This window comes from Malaya genurostris, chromosome 1 (assembly GCF_030247185.1).
Source record: "Malaya genurostris strain Urasoe2022 chromosome 1, Malgen_1.1, whole genome shotgun sequence".
NCBI lineage: Eukaryota > Metazoa > Arthropoda > Insecta > Diptera > Culicidae > Malaya > Malaya genurostris.
This window is the reverse complement of record NC_080570.1, coordinates 66,537,325-66,558,483: the sequence shown is the minus strand read 5'-3', so window position 1 is coordinate 66,558,483 and position 21,159 is coordinate 66,537,325. Positions and strand designations below refer to the sequence as shown.

At 35.8% G+C, this 21,159-nt stretch overlaps 1 protein-coding gene across 1 annotated transcript in view; it reads right to left on the bottom strand.

Moving 5' to 3' along the window:
* Positions 1–21,159, bottom strand: part of LOC131426078 (allatostatin-A receptor-like) — a gene marked incomplete at its 3' end in the record, with an annotated part of 243,134 nt that overhangs the window by 151,892 nt on the left and 70,083 nt on the right. The gene's annotated exons all lie outside the window — the stretch shown is intronic.

The window sequence follows — 21,159 nt, the reverse complement described above, 5'->3', positions numbered from 1 at the left end:
TTAAATTGTAATACTTCGGGGAATTTCTGCTATCATTACACTACTAGGTGGATTAAAATTGACTGGATTTATTTTACTTCTCACATTATTCACATCGAAACCATTTTCCTTCATCCTATTTTCATATTTTCCAGCTCCATGAGAAATGGCGACGTGGTGCTTTGCGAAATCGCCAGGTGACATTAAATTACAGGTGTGTTGCCGGATTCCCTTAAATGCTAACACACTGTTTGAAATCTCGGCAAACGGATTGGCTGATTTCAGTATATTTGTTTTATTTGTTCAGTATCTAACGGGCAAGTAGATTAGAAAAATGACTTGCCAATGCAACTATGTAATGAAAAACGCGAAAATGTTACCGCAGAGACAGCACTCGAACCTGTAGCTAGCTCCTGACCGCGAAAATTGTTTTGTCAATTAAACTACCCCCCAAGTAACAATCCGCAACTAGTTTTGATACGACTAAGTCCAAACTATGTTGCAACAAAAGCACGAATATGATACTGGAACCGGAATTCTAAAATCGGTGTAGCCGAAATCAGTTAAATTCACATGAGGAGTGTGTAGACATCTTTGAGAAATTGTAGTGCGAATTAATATTTGGGAAAAAAATTTATTGGGTAATCGTCTATCCAAATCTGCAAACTCGATAAACCTGATTAATTTATGTGAACTGGACATTTTTATACTAATTACCCTGTATCTCCTAAACCAGAAGTCGGATCTGACTAAAAAGTAAGATGTTTTATAGGATTTTAGGACCTCTCATTTGAAGCATAGATGATTCTTAGATTTCATTTGAATCTTAGATCGGTTCAGCCATCTACGAGAAAAATGAATTGCATTATTTTAATTTCGTTTCACATATCATCCTGTGGTTCCGCGATCAGAAGTCGGATCCAAACGTAATTCAGGAACCATGTTGGGGAGTATACTACTTTTCATATGAATCTGAGTTTGTAGAAAACGGTTTAGCCATCTCCGAGAAAATTGAGTGAAATTATTTGTCACACACGCATTTGCTGATCTCGACGAACTGAGTCGTATGGTATATGGAAGTTATGTTCTTCCAGCATTTATTGCTGTAAGTAGTTTAAATCAATATAATTATGGAATTACTTTCAACTCGAAAATGCTGATATCATCTGGTTTACATATGCCATATTAGAACGATTATGTTGCCAAAAACGAACCGTGCTAAAATCGGTCCGAGACAAATTGTCATGAAAAAGAATGCTGTTCACAGTCTTTTTGGTACTTAGAAACAATTGTATGTCACAGTATAAAAAATCATGTTTCACGTTGCTCCCAAGCATTGCTTTGTCATACAGCGCTCAAAACTCCTACTGCTGGAACAGAGGGAAAAGTCGCTTATACGAAAATATCGATATCTCCGTTGAAAATGGACGGATTTTAACAATCTATGGCTTGTTGGATAGGTATTACCGTGCGGAATTTAAATCTGAAAATATATTCTGTTTTCAAGGTCACGTGTGACAGATACTGTCAAAAAACTAAAAATTTTGACATAAAACTTCGTATAACTCAAAAAGTAAACATCCGATCTTAAAACCATTCAATAGCGTTCTGGGTGACGGGGAGACCTTTCATTTGTGACTAGTTTGATTAAAATCGGTCCAGCCATCACTGAGACCTCGACCTCTTAGTTGACAACACACATACAGACACACACATACACACACGGACATTTGTTCAGTTCGTCGAGCTGAATCGATTGGTATATGACATTCGGCCCTTTGGGCCACGGAAAATTTTTCTAAAGTTTGAGCGAATTTTATACCTATTTTTTATATATATATATATATATATATATATATATATATATATATATATATATATATATATATATATATATATATATATATATATATATATATATATATATATATATATATATATATATATATATATATATATATATATATATATATATATATATATATATATATATATATATATATATATATATAAAAGGTAAAAAGGTTTATTTTTAATATACACTTTCTGCATTGATTCAGATAGCTATCGGTAGGTTTTCCCAACGTAATGATAACGAAAATGCAACCTAGAAAACTTTTGTTGGCTTGAATATGGCGAACACACTATGGAGTCGCAAAAAGTGTATAAAACATAAATAAAACCAGGATATTACTTTTTTAAGAACTACTTTTAGGCGAAAATAATGAAAGGCAGAATAGTCATTTTTATTCTATGCACTATCATAAACACGAAGAAAATAATATAGGGATTGAACATCGAATGTGATAATATTATGATTCTCATGATAGGGTAACGGCTCCCTATTTCATCTGAGCTCCTATTTCCATCTCATCCCTTCAACTCATTACTTTGAACATGAATAATATTTTAAAACCTACCTGAACCAAACTGTGAAATGTTTTAAAATGATTATAAAAGCTATTGTCACACTTTCCTATTGAAAAAAATGGTTTTAAGTTCTTCGGTTATCGTTTTTTTCATTTCAAATAAACTCACTTTTCAATTTAGGACACATTTTCGTCTCAAGATTTACAGTTCGTCATGTTTCTGATTATCTACTAATCGATTCGTCTCAAAACATGATCACTTTTTCGCACAATTACACTACCATTGAATGCTGGATGACTTCATAATTAGTAATGTTCACTTGCTACTTGTTTAATTAACGATTTAATACTTCAAAAACTACCCGACAAACAAGAAAAGTCTTCAAAAATATGAGATGAAAGTTTTTCACTTAGTTCACTTGATTGCGCTTTGTTTTCATCTCATTTGGTTTCGCAAAGTTGCCAAGTTATCTCATAATGTTACAAAACAAAAATTGTTTTTCTTCTTCAAAATCTCATCAAAAAGTATGTTTTCTGATTTCAGTGACATTAGTTTAATTATATTATTGATAATCATATTTCAATAAAACTGTTTTGGCTTCGAATATTACCAGGAAGAGCATGTTAAATACTAATGAAATAACCATTGTGGCAAATCTAGTAGCACTGGTTTCATTCCGCTATACGTCAACATAACGCTGTGAAGTGTGTGTGTGTTTCATCGGCTGTGCACAGAGATGCCAGATATTTTCATAGAAAATATGTATTACGTTGCATAAAAAGTCTATATCTGGTCTATCTGTTTTCACTAATAAAATGATGTTAAATCTGTTTTCACTAATAAAATCTGTTAACATCATTTTATTAGTGAAAACAGATAGACCAGATATAGACTTTCTATGCAACGTAATACATATTCTATGAAAATATCTGGCTTCAAATAGTTCAAATTGGTTCCAAATTTTAATATAAATGTTTGTCAGTGTTCATAATCAATTATCTACATAAAAGATTTCCACTTTAACATGTGATTTGTCCGTTGATTAATAAACTTTTAAAGAATCACTGCAATCAAAAACTAATAGATACTCAGAGAGAAAAGTCTATTTTTTTACTTCTTTCTTTCTATGAACCTGTACAAATCTGTATTAAATTTAGGAAATCTTTACAAAATCGGTACTTTGATTTAAACCAGTATGCGAACGAAAAAATCTATACAATACATATAAATCTGCATAAATGGCATCTCTGGCTCTACACTTTGTTTTAAGAAGGGCTAATGAATAAATAGTAACAATCACAGTTTTGTTTTTATTTAAAGTTCACCAAATTAACTTTTCAGTAAAATTTTAAATTTAAAGCGAAAGGTAACGGAAACGACTGAAAAATTTTTAAACGTTGAAATGATTTCAAACTGGTTCTAAAAATATCGTATATTGTCTCATAGTTGGCATTAGGCCGTTTTTAAGAAAAATTCTGACATTTTGAACCTGAGAGTGTAATAGTGGAATATTTCTTTTTGATTGCTGTCGCCATTGCTAATTTATAGGATGAATAAAGGATCAACGATAGGATGGATAAAAATCCATTGAGATGAAATTAGGAGCAGAGTAGTGAACATTTCATAAGTGTTTTTTGCTGTTTTATGAACATTATTTTAATTTTCAAGGAATGTGAATCAGATCTCAATGTGGAGCAAGGCGAATGAAGCAGTAATAAGAAATAGTTATAGTGATTTTAGTGGCTAAATCGAGGTTTGAAGGCGACGTCCTAACAAATGAGATGAAATAGGGAGCCCTTACCCTACATGAATTTAAAATAATGAGAAATCACGCTACTTGGATTAATTTTAAGCATTCTGACCATAGGGTTATTTCGTTGTTGATTTTTTATATCTTCATAAACAGACTTGATTAAAGGCGCATAAAAAACATTCAATTAAAATTGAATTCCGTTCGACAGTTTGAAAATCGTTTTGAAATTTGCATCTTGTATCAAGTTTGTGATTTCAAGTACTGCCTTTTTATTGCTGATAGAAAAGTATTCTGGATTCATTCAAAGTTTATAATGTCGATGGTGACTAAGTTTCAACTAGTTTACTTGAAAACAAGTTATTTTCGAGTTATGAAAAGAAAAGTTATTTCAGTGTGGCATTAGAACGTAACGACAACTTATTTTTAGCCGACTCAACAAATAGTAGAAACTGCGCTTTTTGAGTCACGCAAGTAGTTAGATGTTAGTAACAATCACTCAAATTTTTGGTTGCAAACTAGTCACAAATAAGCTAGCGAGCTATAAATTGTTACTTGGGCCTGCATATGAAAATACATGAAGAGAAAGTCCAATAGACTAGAAGAACCAAGCCTGCTTCGCTTTACTTGGCCGTCACCACATTCCATTACAGTTCTATCCATATGGAAACCCATCCAACAGATAACAAACACACACCGCATCATTAGTCTATCCTCGCTGTTCTGCTTTACCGATTTGTTTTTGTCTCTTTTGCTGCCTATATTTCTTATTAACGGCAATATCAGAATTTAAATTTAAGTAACTTAAAAAATGCTCATGCTCATGATCACTGAACAATCAGTAAAATGTCGCGTTGCCGATCTAATTCGACATTTCATTCTACCGAGCTCAAGAATCGGTTTTATGTGTGTACATTTCCATTATTTCTAATTATAATTTTGAAGAACAAACTTGTTAAATATTGAAAATTTTCAAAAAATGTCAAAGAAACCATAAATTTTGATATTTAATAGTGAAACTAAATGCTTTTAAAAGCCATTAACACTAATTTGAAAAGTAGCAACTCTGACGAATACTTATGCAAAAAAATTCATTCTAATTGAAAAAAAGGATTCATCATCATATCTGAATGTATTCAACAATGGGTATCGTTTCTTTACATAAACCTGAGTAATGAATAATCCAATCTTGAAAGTACATTGGTTCTACCTACCCACGACTGAATAGAGTATATTTACACAATGAATGAATTTTCCCAGTTTTTTCTTGGAAATGGGGATTTTTAGTTTATTTTGCTCAACTAGGTTTGCTACGAAAAAGTGTATATTTTTCTCTCTCTCCTTTATATGTCTTTAATAGCAATAATAATAATTATAATAACAAGCGAGTCTTGATTGATGAACCGTTCAGCCTTCCACACGACTGAATGGTTCTTTTACATGACATTCTATAAATTGATTACAAGCTATTTCCCCTAACGATGTTCTCCCTGATTCGACATTCCTGCATTTCATTTATTTTCTTCATTCTTGCAACACACTTCCGATTACCCATGTCGAAGCACACCCTAGTCAAACAGGCTCTCTTCAAATTGTGAATTCATTAGTTATCCCGGAGCTGTGAATTAGCCCACCCCCGCCATCAGTGTATCATTTATCAATGTACTCGAAAACCTTCATTCGACCTGCCGTTTTGAAGCATTAGGTCAATGTCCAAAAAAAAGGACGGTTGCCTGAAAACACAACGGCACAACGAAACAATGTTTCAGCCGGTTGGACGCAGCAAAAAAACGGCTCTAAACGAAACTCGATTCGGCTGGACTCCTCCACACACAAAAGACCATTGGTTCAAATAAATTAATTAAAACAGATAATAAATCGTCCGTTTTTATGCTTGTTCTCGTAGCACAGTTCTGGATTACAAATGAAACGTGCGAATAAAATGCCTCCTCTTTGCTGACACCAGTGCTGCTCAACGAAAATGCTGTCAAAACGACACCACTGACAAATAAAGCTTCTGCTAACCACCGTTGGTGGCGCGAAACAAAAACAATTCTGTAGATTGCATAAACGGATAGTCATCATCATCTCCATCATAATCACCATCAACATCACAACGCCACAGCCTAAGTCGTCCTGTCCTGGGTGCCGTCGCTTTATACAATCCAGTGCCATTCCGACAAGAACTCATAAAACGCTATAGATTGTAGGCAACTACATGATTTATGGGAATAAAAGTGCTTTCTCGTGCTTCCAGGGGGACACGGCTAACTATGATCATATGAATCATATCAGGAGAGCGGGTTTGTTTTTGTTGAATTTTCTTCCAGTACCGGTAGCGGCTACACGGATCAGTCTGTATTATTTCATTTTGTAGAGTAAAACCTGTAAAGCTTATTTATATTTTTTCACAGGATAGGGATACAGTATTCTCCGGCTGGCTGCAAAAACCTGTGATGGGGAAATCATGTTATTCCAAGTAATATATGATACTACCCGTTGTGAACAAAATTGACGCATGTAAGAAGTAGGCATTATATTATATACTGACAAAACCGATTGTGGAAATTTATTTAAAAAAAAACCTTCAAATTCAACACCCACTTTGTTTAGGCTCCGCTCTCAGATCTTTAAGGGATATGTCTAACGCCAATAACCAATGACTGTTTATCACTGTCAACGATAAAACAGACTGAGGCGGTAGATAGTTAAATTAACTTTTGAAAACATGAAAATTTGAAAAAAAACATAGACCATAGACAAGGTTCGAACCCGTCATTTTTTCTCACAAGTTGTAATTGTGAGAAAAAATGTATCAGTCTATTTTCTAAGTCTGGTTTTCTCTTTGGCAGCAATGAAAAGTAAAAACCAGTTTTAGACTGCTTATAATGTCTTAACACGAGCCCAAAATAAATAAAACTTTTTTGAAAATCTACTCCAATATTAATTTGTTTATCATACATCTTTGAGTTTAGTGATGATAACTTTTCCTTTCATATACTCTGTTACCATTGACACCTGAACAATGAAGCGGGTCCACATTTATGACAGATACATTTAACTTTTTTGTAAAGCTTATTTATCTTTTGATGATTGAAAATTTTGTTCTATCTTTATATTTTTCGATTTAATGTTCATTTAAGGCTCAATATAAAATTTGTTAATAGGTTAAGTGATAAATTTTGTAAATATACTAATCCTACTAATCCCTAGTCTATAAGCCCTAACTAACAACTAACTCATCAAGAAACCATCAGCGTGTTTTTCGCCGGCTGTCATCGAGCGAAAGATTGTGGCAACACATCACCACTGTTTCCGGAAGAGAGGAACAGAGAGAGTGCGAGAAAGAGAAAGGGGATAGAAGAGGTGAAGAGTGAAGAGAAATATAGTAAGGAGATTGAAAAAGACTGCCTTGGAGGTCGGACGTAAAAGTTTGTGACTCCGACCAAGTAGAGAAAACCGTCGAAAAAGCCATCTTACACAGAGTGGAATTCCTGTGCGAGTGTCGAAGGAAACCTCGGTAGAAATTGAACTGGACAGACGACCGGAAAAGTCTCTGGATTTCTCATCACCACGTGGTCTGCTTCAACGAAATAAGTCTGAAAGGGGGTGATCTCACCCCGGCAAGTTGATCGGCTACGAGTGTACGGAAAAACCCACCGGATCCCGGAATCGTCGCTTTGAAGTCGTCGCTGGAGTTCCGATAAAGACACCCCAACCAGCAGTGAAAGCTTTCTAGTAACAGGTGCTGGTGACCGACGAGACTTTCGCCATTGTCGTGTCACACGCTAGCGACAAGTGAGGGAACGGACGCTTTGGAGGTTTGGGTTTGGAGAGGACTGGTTGAGCCTGGCCCCCGCTCTCTATAATCTGGAGCGATGAGTTTCCCTTGTGCTGGCGAGCGCCGTAGGTAGAGCCACAGTTACGATCATACCCGGAACTAGAGGGAATCCTGGTAAAGCTCTATCTGCACTGTAATGTTCCTGTACGATATCCTCTCTCTCACTGGAATGTTCCTTAAGCAAGGGCCCCAACAGTTCCTGACGGCCGCATCGGTATCGACCATGTAAGCGCAAAAGTTTTAAATATAAGTGTTGAAATGTATTGCATTTGTTTTGTATAACTATTTTTTCAATGAGCCTTGTTTCTGTTTTGCATGTCGATCTTTTCTTTCGTGATATGATGTCAGGTAAGTTAAATGGTTGTGAGTCCTTCTTGAGCAACAGCGAAAAGCCGACCCTGAGGAAATAAGAACCCGATTGAGCTAGTCAAAAGTTACAACTCTTTCAAAAGTTACAATCACTTTTCGTTTCCCTTGGCATCTTAGAGCTTAAGCAGTGTGCCTTAATATTATATTATATTATTGAATAAAAAAATCACTTTTCGTTTGTACATACTAAGACTTCGATTGTCGCAGTACATTGAAAATACTTCCCAAAAGTAAAAAAAAACTTTTCCTTCATTTAGTACTGTTCACAATTCTATAATGATTTTAACTCCAGAAAATTGTGCGCATTATTTCAGTTGAGCATTTTCAAGGATAACATTACATATAAACACACCGATGAGAGAATGGACGTAGTGAGTTCACCACCAATCTTGGAAAAAAATTTCGAAAATATCAGTGATTTTCAGACAAAAAAACATCGATCAGAAAGCTCACTGGAGAAAAGTTTACTTCTGATTTTTTTTGCACATATGTACTCACGCACATACATACACACCTTCATTGCTCAACTCAATGGGCTGTGTCGAATGACAGAAACTTCCTATATGAGAAAGGCATAGGGCTGATTTTACATAGGGGGCAAATGCCCCGGGCCCATTATTAGGTAAAATCAGCGCTGGAAAGGCAATAAGTGCTTTTTATAGAAAAGTATCGTTGTGGTTATCGATAATATTAACAAGTAGGTACAAATTGAATAAAAGATTTACAGATTTGAACATTTTTCATCTGAAAAATATAAATTTAAATGTGGCAACCATGCAATCTATACGAGATTGAACAAATCATGCTGCGAACGTATCACAGCCGGTGGTGTTTTCTTCTTCCGTATCGCACGTACCGACGCGTACCACTTTTGCATCGTCATTTTGAATGATGATTTGAATTTTTTGACACTCATCGCCCTATACAGGGTCCGCCATCTAACTTTTTTTTTGATGTGGAACACATCTTTATTTTCTATTTAGGGGTGCAAATCAGAAACTCAAGAAAAACTACACGTAGAAATGTAGTCAGGTTTTAAACACTTACAGCTCAGTCTATTCTGTATCAATTATTAATATTATTTCATCATTTTATAGAAAATATTTCTATGTCTCGATTTGAATGTATTAAACCACGTATTTTCAATTATATATGATTGAAATTTTGATTAGTAGCGAGCAGTGTCCTATTTGGCTGCTAAAAATCTTTGGCATACCGGATTTCTCTGCCATAGACGACGGTTTTGAAAGAGTAAGCGATGTATCAAAGAGAGAGCATCGCTCTGATTGGTCAATCGATGCAAAAGCGAAGCTGTTGGAAGCACGCGAATCTATAAATAGAAGCGAAATTAAAGCTAACGTTTCAGTCCTACTCCTAGCATGCTAGAGGTAGGTTGTTGCTATACAGCAAGACAAAAACGTGCCATAAAACGTATTACATTTCTCTCCATGCTCTCTCGTAAATGTGTAAAAAGATTCTCGATGTGGCCGGGTGGCCAAGAAAATTTTGATATTTTCAGTTACAAGTTTGACTACATCACATAAAATCCAAAAAAGCTACCGCTTGTTTGGCAGCCTTGCTGAGCGAATTTTATTTCTCTCTCATGTTTCGTTACGTTACCAGGATACAAGAGCAGAAAAAAATGGAGCCGCCATAGAAATGGACTACCCATTACAAAAATAACATTCACTTAATTTTTATCGCGACAACATATATGCTTTTATGCACTAATCGCATATAAACTAAATTATCTAGACATTGTCAGGATAGATTTTTGATCCATGCTTTTGAAGGCGAGATATTCAATGAACAAGTTGAAAGTTGCCGTTTTCAGCTATGCAACTCTTCCTTCAGAAAAAAAATTTCCCGACCGCTAAAGTCAAACAATCATTCTGAAATTTTCACAGAATAATCTAAACTAATTTTCTGTCATGCAAGCTCGGAATTCCATGTTATGTCGTTTCCTCATGAGAAATTGACAACTACCTCTGGATAAATTTTGAGTGCTTAAGATTAATTTCTAATTTATATTAGATGAACTAGATTGATAATGAGAAATACCCAACTAACCAAAAGTTCGGAAAAAAGAGACTGATTTGGCTTAAGCAGCTCTCAAAGTTCATCAATAGCATTCTAAGCAGCCCATTTTTTAAGTAATTATCCACACTTGAAAGTTCGCGCGACGCAACCGAACGAACTTCTAAACTGCTTATAAAATACATTGTTCAGCTTCTATGCAGCGAAAAAGTTCACGCGGAACTTGTTCTGTACTTTCAAGTTGCCAAAAGTACCATGCGTACTCTTAAACAGCGAGGAAGTTCACGCGGAACTTGTTCTGTACTTCGAACTGTCAAAAATTGCCACGTGTTTTCTTAAGCAGCTGGAAAGTTCACGCGGAACTTGATCTGTACTTTCAAGTTCACAAAAGTTCCGCATGTACTTTTAAGCAGCAAGAAAGTAGAATTTTTAAGTAATTGTGGAACTCCTGGTTGCTTGGGTAGTTTATCGCTTCAACCGAAATCGCAGAATGGTAGAGAAACTTAACGCTAAAAAAACTGCTTGCATAAAAAACTTGAACACAAGCTTGGCGAAGAGAAGCCTAATTAAAAATCGCAAGTATGTACAAAGATATAATTGCATATATTTGGGATAATGGTGTACTTTCGTCGGTCATAAAACAAATGCAAATCAAGACAAATGATGTTCGGTGTTGGTTCGGATTGATTGAACTTTTTGATTGTAGATCATTAGAAATTTTGGTTGCCTTGTTCCACATCAATGGCTCGAACAACCCCATGGGGCTGATCTGGGTTATTATCTATTATCTTTGGGGGGGCTGTCAAGGATAAGTGTTATGTGGACAAGCCTGAGACAATTCAAGCCTTGAAGTACAACATTCGTGCAGCTGAAATAAAGCTGCATTCAATTGAAAATGTACTAAAAAACTGGACCGACCGTATGGCGTACTGCAACGCCAGCCGAGGCAGCCATTTGAATGAAATTATATTCCACAATTAACCGGAATGATTGTACTTTAATATGAGAAAATAAATTTTGAAATCGGATGAATCGTTTGTGTTTTATTGCATGTTTAAAAAAAAGTTACATGGCGGATCCTGTAGTGTCGGAACCGGAAGTCGGATCTGAATGAAATTGCACCGTATCTTTTAAGGCAATAAGAGTCCCAACGTAGTTTTATATATTCACTAACTAACAGGATCTGCCAACTAGATGAATCTAGCAGTTAGTTTAATAAAATATGCACCTCGTTTCGTCATCGCTTGTGAAAAAAATATTCATGAGATTGACAATTTTCACTAATCGCACAGTAATTCCGGAACCGGAAGTCGGATCTGGATCAACTTTTGGGGGATTTTTTAAAGAATTTTAAGACCTTTTATTTGTTTCTTAGTTTGTGAAAATCAATTATGAAATTTCCGAAAATATTGTTTGCGCATTTTTTTATAAATTTGCACATATTTCCTTGTGATTCCGGAACCGAAAATTGAATCCAAATGACATTCAAGAACTTTCTATGGGACCATACTGCCTTTCATTTGAAGTTAAGTTTGTGAAAATCAGTTGAGCCATCTCGGAACGTGTGTGATAATTTTTTCCTTTTTTCTTTGGAGCATATCGCCCTGTAATTCCGGAACCGGAAATCTTATCGGGATAAAATTCAATGACATTTAGTAGTATTATTTGACATATACATACATACATACACCCATACACACACAGACAGTTTGTAATCTCCAGAAAATGAGTCGAATGGTATATGAAAAGGCCTCGGTTGTAAAGTCGGTTTTCTCAACGTTTGCATAACCTTTCTATATGAGAAAGGTAAAACCAATCACGAAGCATATTATGCATCTGATTAAAAAAATATTACCCCATTCAACTTGAATATCATACGCAGAATAACAGGAACGCAGGTTATCACTACACCAATTTTTACGCGCCATTCAATCGCCGAGCCTGCTGTGTGCTCGAGACATGCAAAACTGCGGCACTCCTGTTACTTCTATAACTCAAATTCATGCTAAATAGCTTGCTATTGGGTTCAATCAAAATACTGCAGTGTAATCAACCAGCTGGAAATAAAACAGCATTTCGTCGCTATAATCACTATTTGGAATGTCAAAAAAATATTGTTGTTCGTGTTGACCACCCCACGTGCATCAAAAACATCGCATTATAATTTTAGCGATATTTTTGTTCGATATTTATACTTCGAGGTTCAGAGTTTTATGTATGCTTGTTTTTAGAAAATCTCTTGAACTGATTTTTTTTTTCACGAGCAACAATGAAATGAACTTAATGAACTTTTTTTGATCATGATTTTCCCTTCACTACTCACCACAACTGGATTTAATAAAAACGGAAATACCTTCCTTAACAAGAAGAACAGAACAGAAAAATTGCAAACATGCACTTTCAAATAGTATGCATATTTTGACACGTACTCCTTTAAAATTTATGACTTGTGCTACACTTGGATAGAGTTGTTATTTTCCTACATGTTTTCCAAGCCAGCTACGGAGTGAATATTATTTAGCATACAGAGTGGTAATCAACTGTTACACATTCATGAATTCTGTGTTCTTGTGGTACAAAAGCTACGTTTGCTTTATCATAAGTTTCTATATTTAGCTTTTTCCTTAGATTTTTCGATCCAATTGCATCCGTGTTGATTGAAAATTTGAAGAATGACTATCGATATACCGGTCGTAAGATATTCATGATAAACAAATCAATAATGGGTATTCGAAACCAAGGAACATAACTGTGTTAGAAATCCTAATACAATCGCTAGTTGGAACCTGACTGCGACAGTTGGAATTTGGACAGTGCGAAAAGTAATTATGTGCGGTCACAAGGAAAATCCACATCTGTTAGCAAAAATAAACTTACCAAAATCTTGGTTTTCGTGCAAGTACTGTCCATAACGTTCTGAAACCTTTTGATACACGTTTGACAACATCCAGCAAAACTGGAAGCTTAGCAAAAACGGATCTCAGGAACCACAAGAAGGACGCGAAGGAGAAGCCAATATTGCAAAAGAGACCATATTTTTCGGTACGTACTGTGGCTAGAAAAAATGAAAACACCTCCAACTTTCGTGATTACTTCCAAACACCGGCAAGATATGAAGCCGTTCGAGGTGAAAACTGTGCCGAACCGTAATGATACATTTCGTTTATCACGGCTTGAACCCGGACTCGTGAATATTTGACGAAGTTTTCCTGCGTGATGTTGGACGATGGAACTCATATGCTGGAAATTTTTAAGCTGCAACGTCTTTTTATACTTCTATGCACCAGAACGGCGCAGAGCAGCATTTCAGGACAAAGAAAAAGTCCAAGTTTTCCAAAATAAATTTAGTTTGGCAGGCAATATGCAGCTATGGTCGAGCAAGCCAAAGCTTCATCACTACCGGAACGGTAAACAAGAAAATAGACCGTGAAGAATGTCTAAAGAAGCGATTGTTACCATTCTTACGCAGCCATGACGCTTCCTCGCTATTCTGGGATGATTTGGCTTCTTGTCACTACGCCAAAGATGTTTTGGAATGGTATAAAGTGAATAGACTCTACGTTGTACAGAAAGAGACGAATCTACGTAACTGCCCGGAGTTGGGACCTATCGAACAATATTGGGCTCTTTTGAAAAGAGAAATGTCAATATGAACAGCTAGCTACAACTGTAGAAAAATCTTGGACGAAAGCAGCTAAATTGGTTGCAGAGACGTCTGCACAAACTCTAATGGCTGGAGTAATTAGTTTTAAGGTCTCGGTTTAGCGATTACCTGCCAATATAGAATAGTAGCTGTGCCACTAACCGGCGTCATTTCAAATGTCGTTTTTTTTTTAAGGTAACACAAATTTCTACAATTTCTGAGACATCTAAGGTACGCAAGTAACATTTTCAACATTAATAAATGCTTGCAGCTGCCTTTAATGCTACATCATAAATCTTGCAATAAAACTTTAAACTCGACGGAAGCCTACTGAAAACCTCTGTGAAGAGCATATTCCAGCCAAAATCCTTTTCGATATGATTGCAAAACCTTTTCGCAAAGATTCCAAATTCATAAACAGTCTGAAAGCAGCTTTACGATCAACATTTGTTTATAGGTTTATTTGTTTATTAATAATTAAGGGGTTACACTACTGTAGAATTTAAATAAAATCGGATATTTTCCTTTCATTGCAAAAGGTCATGTATGATCTTAAAAATAATATTCCAAAAGATGAAAGGCGGGAAAAATTTCTAGACGTCTTAATTTCGAGTATAAGATACGTTCTTCAGGAATCAGGAATCAGAACAAATTGGCTCAAATGGCATTTCCGGCCGTCAAAATGCAGCACTTTCGCGGAAATGCCACCAGGCCGCCATTTTGTTCTTCAATTTTTAAAACTGATCATTTTTTTTGTACTAAAATATACATATTAAAAAGTGCTTTATACAAAATTCGGATTACACAATTTTTTGAATCACAAAATAATTCCCCAAAGAAGTCCTTCTCTCTTTGTTTGCTACAGTTGTGTAACCTCTTAAATTATCAGATGTACAACTTTGCTTCCGCCGTTTTCCGATAGGTGGCTGTACCGGCTGAGGCTGGTCAAAATACATAGATGATAATGCCTTTAAAGTGAGTGTGTACAGTGCCTAACGAATTGTCATCGCCGTTTCAGTGACAGTTGTTCTTGTTTTCGTATTATTCACGGTCGAAAATGTCTGTTTATGTGCCCAATTCTCGCCATTTGCGGGAAGTTTTAGTTTTCTGTTACAATTCGAAAAAAATGCAACTGAAGCGCATCGAATGCTCTCAGAAACTTACGGTGATGCTGCTCTGAGTAAAAGAATGTGTCGGGAGTGGTTTCAGCGTTTTAAAAATTTCGATGTCGAAGACAAACATGGTGGTGGAAGAGAAAAACCCTTCAAAGATGAGCAACTAGAAGCATTGCTTGATGAAGATTCGTGCCAAACCCAAGAAGAGTTGGCCGAATCGTTGGGAGTGAGTCAGCAAGCCATTTCAAAACGTCTCAAGGCCCTGGGCATGATTCAGAAAGATGGAAACTGGGTGCCGTACGAGTTGAAAACGGAGGGACATCGAGCGCCGTCTATTTGTGTGTGAGAAACTGCTTCAAAGACAAAATCGTAAGAGGTTTTTACATCGAATCTTAACCGGTGATGAAAAGTGGGTTCGATACGATAATCCTAAACGCAGAAAATCATGGGGAAAGCACGGGCATGCTACTTCGTCGAAGGCAAAACCGAATGTTCACGGCGCCAAGGTTATGATTTGTATATTGTGGGATCAGCTCGGTGTGATTTACTACGAGCTCTTAAAACCGGGTGAAACCATCACAGGAGATCGCTACCGAACGCAACTGATGCGCCTTAGTCGCACGCTAAAAGAAAAGCGGCCACAGTATCAAGAGCGACATTGAAAAGTCATCCTCCAACACGACAATGCTCGGTCTTACGTCGCAAAAGTGGTCAAAAAATACCTGGAAACGCTGAAATGGAAAGTCTTGCCCTACCCGCCGTATTTCCAAGATGTCGCCCCTTCTGATTTCTACCTATTCCGTTCGATGACACACGGCCTGGCAGATCAACATTTTAAATCCTTCGAAGAGTTGGAAAAATGGATTGCTTCATGGAAAGCGTCAAAAGAGGACTCCTTTTTTCGAGTTGGGATCCGAAAATTGCTGGAAAGATGGGATAAAGTGGTCGCTAGCGACGGACAATACTTTGAATAATACATCTGTAAGCACTTTTTCGCAAAAATTTTAATTTTGGAAAAAAAACGGCGGAATCAAAGTTGTTCACCTGATAATAATAATTAATTTTATTCGGATGGAAGAAATTTTGCAATGAACAAACTGTCAAACCTATCGATGAAAGTGTTCGTTTTCTCCCTCTCTGGGTACGTGCCTGAATTCAGATCCAGCTTCCAGAACATGTAAAAGTGTCAGTTACTAGAGTGTATTTATTATGTCTTTGTGACTATGGGATGAGTAGCGAATTCTCTAAAATTGGCTAATAAATTTCTCTAGTTGACCAAATAAACTAATTTCAGTTATACCAGTACCCAGTTTTCGGTTCCGGAAGTACTGAAAACAAAGATCAAACCTGTTTTAATCCTAATGGTGCTATGGTGCTATGATGCTTTTCTCATATAACTCATGTTTTCATAAATATTACTAAGGGATTCTTCAAAAAACTTTTTCAATATTTAATAAGAACAAAAAAGTTTGTTTGGGCATACATTAGCATAATTTTTAAAATTTTCAACAGTTTAGACCCAAATTAATAGGAATTCCTCGTATTATGATGTTCATAAAGTTAAATTTAAATTAAAGAACTGATAGTCCCATACACACCTGCTATATTTTATCTGAGTCCAACTTCCAATTCCTAGGAAGAAAATTTCTAACCGACATACAATTTGAAGGTCATGTAAAAGTTTAAATCTTTCTTTGAAACGACGGCGCAAAAACTTTATAATTTTTTTCTAAATTGCTCTAAAAGCTGTTTCAGTTAGTAGTTCCTTGTCAAACTGTTTTTTTTTTGCAGTTTTCAGAGAATTAGAAAAAAAGCATAAAAACGACTGTGTAGTTTGGGAATCTTTTTTTTTTGCTTCAAATGGAAGTAATGGTCGAGTTCGGATAAATCCGACGAGTTCGGGTTTAGAAAATGGTTTTTCGGGTTCGGGAGAAGATTTTTGTATCCCAAACTCAACCCAGTCGTATAACTAACGCGGTGACTTCTGGTCACGTTTGGAATTAAAAATTGATTTCGCTTTCGTCCCGGGTACGGACAAAGAGTTTTATTTTCATTCGGATACGTGTCGGGTTCGGGTTATAAAAAAAAAGTAAAAAATTTTCTTTTCTATCGGATACGCGTCAGGTATGTTTGTAAAGAAATAGAAAAAAAGATGCATAAAAATAGATGTAAAACTGCACAATATTTTTATCTATGGGCCATTTCACCAATTGCCGACACAGTTTTGAACCCGTGCATCTCCGATTTCGATGAAACTTTATAATATGATAATCTGAACCAAAAGAAAATGTTTGGTGTTACTTTCTATTTTTTTTTTGCGCGATTATAATTTCGATTAATTGAAAAACAACACTTTTAATTAGATTTTTTTTTCAACCTTTAAATTATGTGCAAAAATTTTAAAATATACATGTTCTTATGTAAAAATGTTCCAACTTTTTGATAAAAATATTTTGAGAACCTAAAAAATATTCTAAAGCACAAAAAAAATATTTTTTTTTACTTTTCACAATTTTTTTTTAAATTAAATATTTTCATTCGATTCCTCGTACTTTTTTACATAAGAATCAAGTTTTAAAAATATGGGACTCTTTTTGCATCAACAGCAGTTGAAGCGCGAAACAATAAAGTGCAGAACATCGACAGTAGTGTTCAGTTGCGTTTTTTTCTTTCACAGACTTCATTAATTTCTGTACCTGCTGGTAAATTGATATTGTGTTTTTTTATAATACTCTAGTTTACTGTGAATTTAACCGTGTAAAAATATAATAACATAAGTGGTTTTTTTTAATATTGTCAACGAGCTTAAGCGAATAATTTCGATTGTTGTGAAATTCCTTTACTGCATTAAAACATGAGTTCACTCAGCAACAAAAGAAGAACAATTTGTTGTAATCCGTTTTTAAAGCCAACATCTCGTAAGTTGCTTTCGTTAGATATACCTGTTGGTTGATCATTGTAAACGACATGTTTGGAAATTGTAAGCTAGCTTAATAAACTAGATTATGATAATTTTAAGACATTTCTTTTATCATTTGGATAAATATAATCTGTTCGTACAAAAGATGAGAAAGTTTCATGCCTGTTGGAGAAGGAGAATAAAAATCTTAGCTTCACTGGGCTTTTCCCTTCATTCTAAATAAAACATTCTAAATAATTTTGCTTGAAGTCAAAACAAATCCTATTTCCATACATTTGACAGTCAGAATCGAAACTGATTTGCGTTTAGCTATCAGCGAAAACGTCTTTTAACAATATATTTAGCAGAGGAATTCAAAATTGATTGCTTCATGGGATGTCCGAGTTCTTCAAATTCTTGTTTTTCGTTACAGAATTCTTTGTCTAGCAGATAAAACATTCCAAATAATGGAAACATGTGTTGAGTACTACAGCATAACAGATTGGCTGTCACTGCTGTCAATTAATTCGCTATCTGAACGAAAATATAACAATTCTTACAAAAGAGATGCTACCAACCGTTTCAAAACGAGAGAAAAAAATATTGCAAATCGCTCCATAACTCAGTTATTTTCCCAGCTATACTTTCTTATGTCAAGAGCCCGGAGCTCCACAAGCTCCTGATCAGGGAAGTGTTGGACATTGCTATTCCACACCATCTTTGTTCCTCGCATAGAGTGGGATTGAAGTTGTCAAAATACAAAGCTCCCAGTTACATCTTTCAGAGTATACACTAAAACTCAAGTACTGGGCTTAGACTACTTGGTTCAGTCAACGTCGCAAATAAAACCATCCTTTCCGGTCGTATTGCACAAACGGATCATGCGAAATTTCCGCCATAAAAAAAACTCGTCCTTACGTTGGAAAACGATCCATTGATTTTATTTTTCTCTCGTCATTGAAATCGGTCCAATAGCAACGGAAAGCTTTGATGCACTGTGGTGCATTGAATTTCCAGCAATTCACAGCAGCATGGTGTAACACCAAAGGCAATACCGAGCAATCGTGATTGGCTGTTATCAACGAGAAACGTTTCAGATGAAACCGGCAACCTTCGAACAGCTGCAAAAGACACGTAAGTGAGAACGCTCATGTTTCCACGGTTACGGATATGTGAATGGCATTCATAACGTGAATATGCACTCGACAATGGATGAAATATTTTATTAGTTATAAATCACTGGAAAGCGTCGCAATCGAATAACATACGAGCAAAGTGCGGTTACGATAATGTTTTGAAAACTGTAGCAACTAAGTCAATCGGAGTAGGGATGGAAATAAAATGAGTTTTTACCGCATACAATCATGCTGATCTTTATATTCAAACATGAAAGCGTTTTTGATTCCCGCCTACAGTTACCGCAATGTTGAAAAAATAAATGCTTCAACATTATGAAAACAAACTTCAATTTTATGTTCGTTACATATAAGGTACTAGGTTCTAAACAACATTGTAGCGGGAAAATTTTTATAGCGCGTATCTGTATGATTGTAACATTGCATCTTTGTAAGCATAATAGTGCTCAAGAACGGGTAGCAATTGGAAGGGTCTAGAAAAAGCAGCCGGGATGTCAGACTGTCAAAAACTATACCGTGCCGCGGTATAACCGACAACTATTTGAAATTTAACCAGCAGATTATCCTTCGGCCAAAAATTACTGCTACGAATAGAATCAGCCCACTCAGACAAAACAATGTGTATCTTCTTCACAATGTTAATTTTCCAGTTAATAACCGTTAATAACGTTAATCTTGCGGTGTCTAGTTAATTACAATTGTTTTGTACCAGAGTCAAGTATGACCAGATATTCCTTAGCAATTATTATGTAATTTTATATGCTGAGAAAGTTAAAAATAAAAACTAACTGTCTTCAATTGCAGAAATTTTTTACTTAAATATAGTATCCTAGTATCCTAGTATCTACGTACCCTACGAGTTCTTCAAAACTAATGCAATTAAGCAATGCAAATGCAAAACCACCCCAAGGTGTTTGATTTAGTTTCTTCATGGATTACATATCAATTTCGCGGATGACTTCATCTTTTGGTTAAAATTTATAAATTGTTTTTATTTTTCGAATAGCTAAATTTTACTAAAACTGCAATCCCCAATTCAGAATTTGATATATGAGAAATTATCTAGAATCAACCAAATGTTTGCCAGTCTTGTTAAGACAAAGAGCCGCTTTGAGTTAGTCTTGAATTATAATTTCATAAAGACTGTCCAGAAAGTATGGACGCAACCAAAAACCGCTGCCATTTCGCAATGGTTCAGAATCTGTCAATTTTTATGGCTGCGTCGTGTTGTTTACACTCTTCTCTAATCACTTGTGCAGTTGTTTATTCGTTTTCATTAGTTTGTTTCTAAATGCGTGGACTTTCAGCAGAACAACGTCGAAAAATTGTGTACAAATGGTGCACAGAACGCGGACTGTCATTGAGAAAGATAGCAAAAATGGAAGGAGTAAGTGAAAAAGCCGTGCGAAATGCAATCAGGAAGTTCGGTGAGGATAACACCTTTGAGGATAAATCGAAAACGGGTCGAAAAAAAAGCCCTGCTAACCCTTAGTTGGATAAACGTATACTGAAGGCGTTCGAGCTAAAGAAGGAGGTTTCGGTTCGGAATGTGACCAAAAAAGTGGGCACTTCGAAGTCAAATGTTCTTCGTGCTAAAAAACGTTTGAATCTTCGAACCTATAAGAAGCAGGAACAACCAAAACGTAGTCCGAAACAAGAAGCATCGATCAGACCGAGGGTTCGAAAGCTGTACAATACGATTCTTGCTGGAAATTTGAACTGCATAATCATGGACGACGAAACCTACGTGAAACTCGATTACAAATCCTTGCCGGGACCACAATATTATACGGTGCGAGAAGGGCAAGTGTTAAACCAGTCCGAGACATCGATTGAAGTCGAAAAATTTGGTAAGAAAGCTATGGTCTGGCAAGCAATTTTCAGCTGCGGTAAGATTTTAAAACCCTTCATCACTACTGCTTCAATGAACAGCGAAATATACATCAAGGAATGTTTACAAAAACGACTTCTACCCATGATTTGAAACCACAAGGATCCTATTGTCTTCTGGCCAGATCTT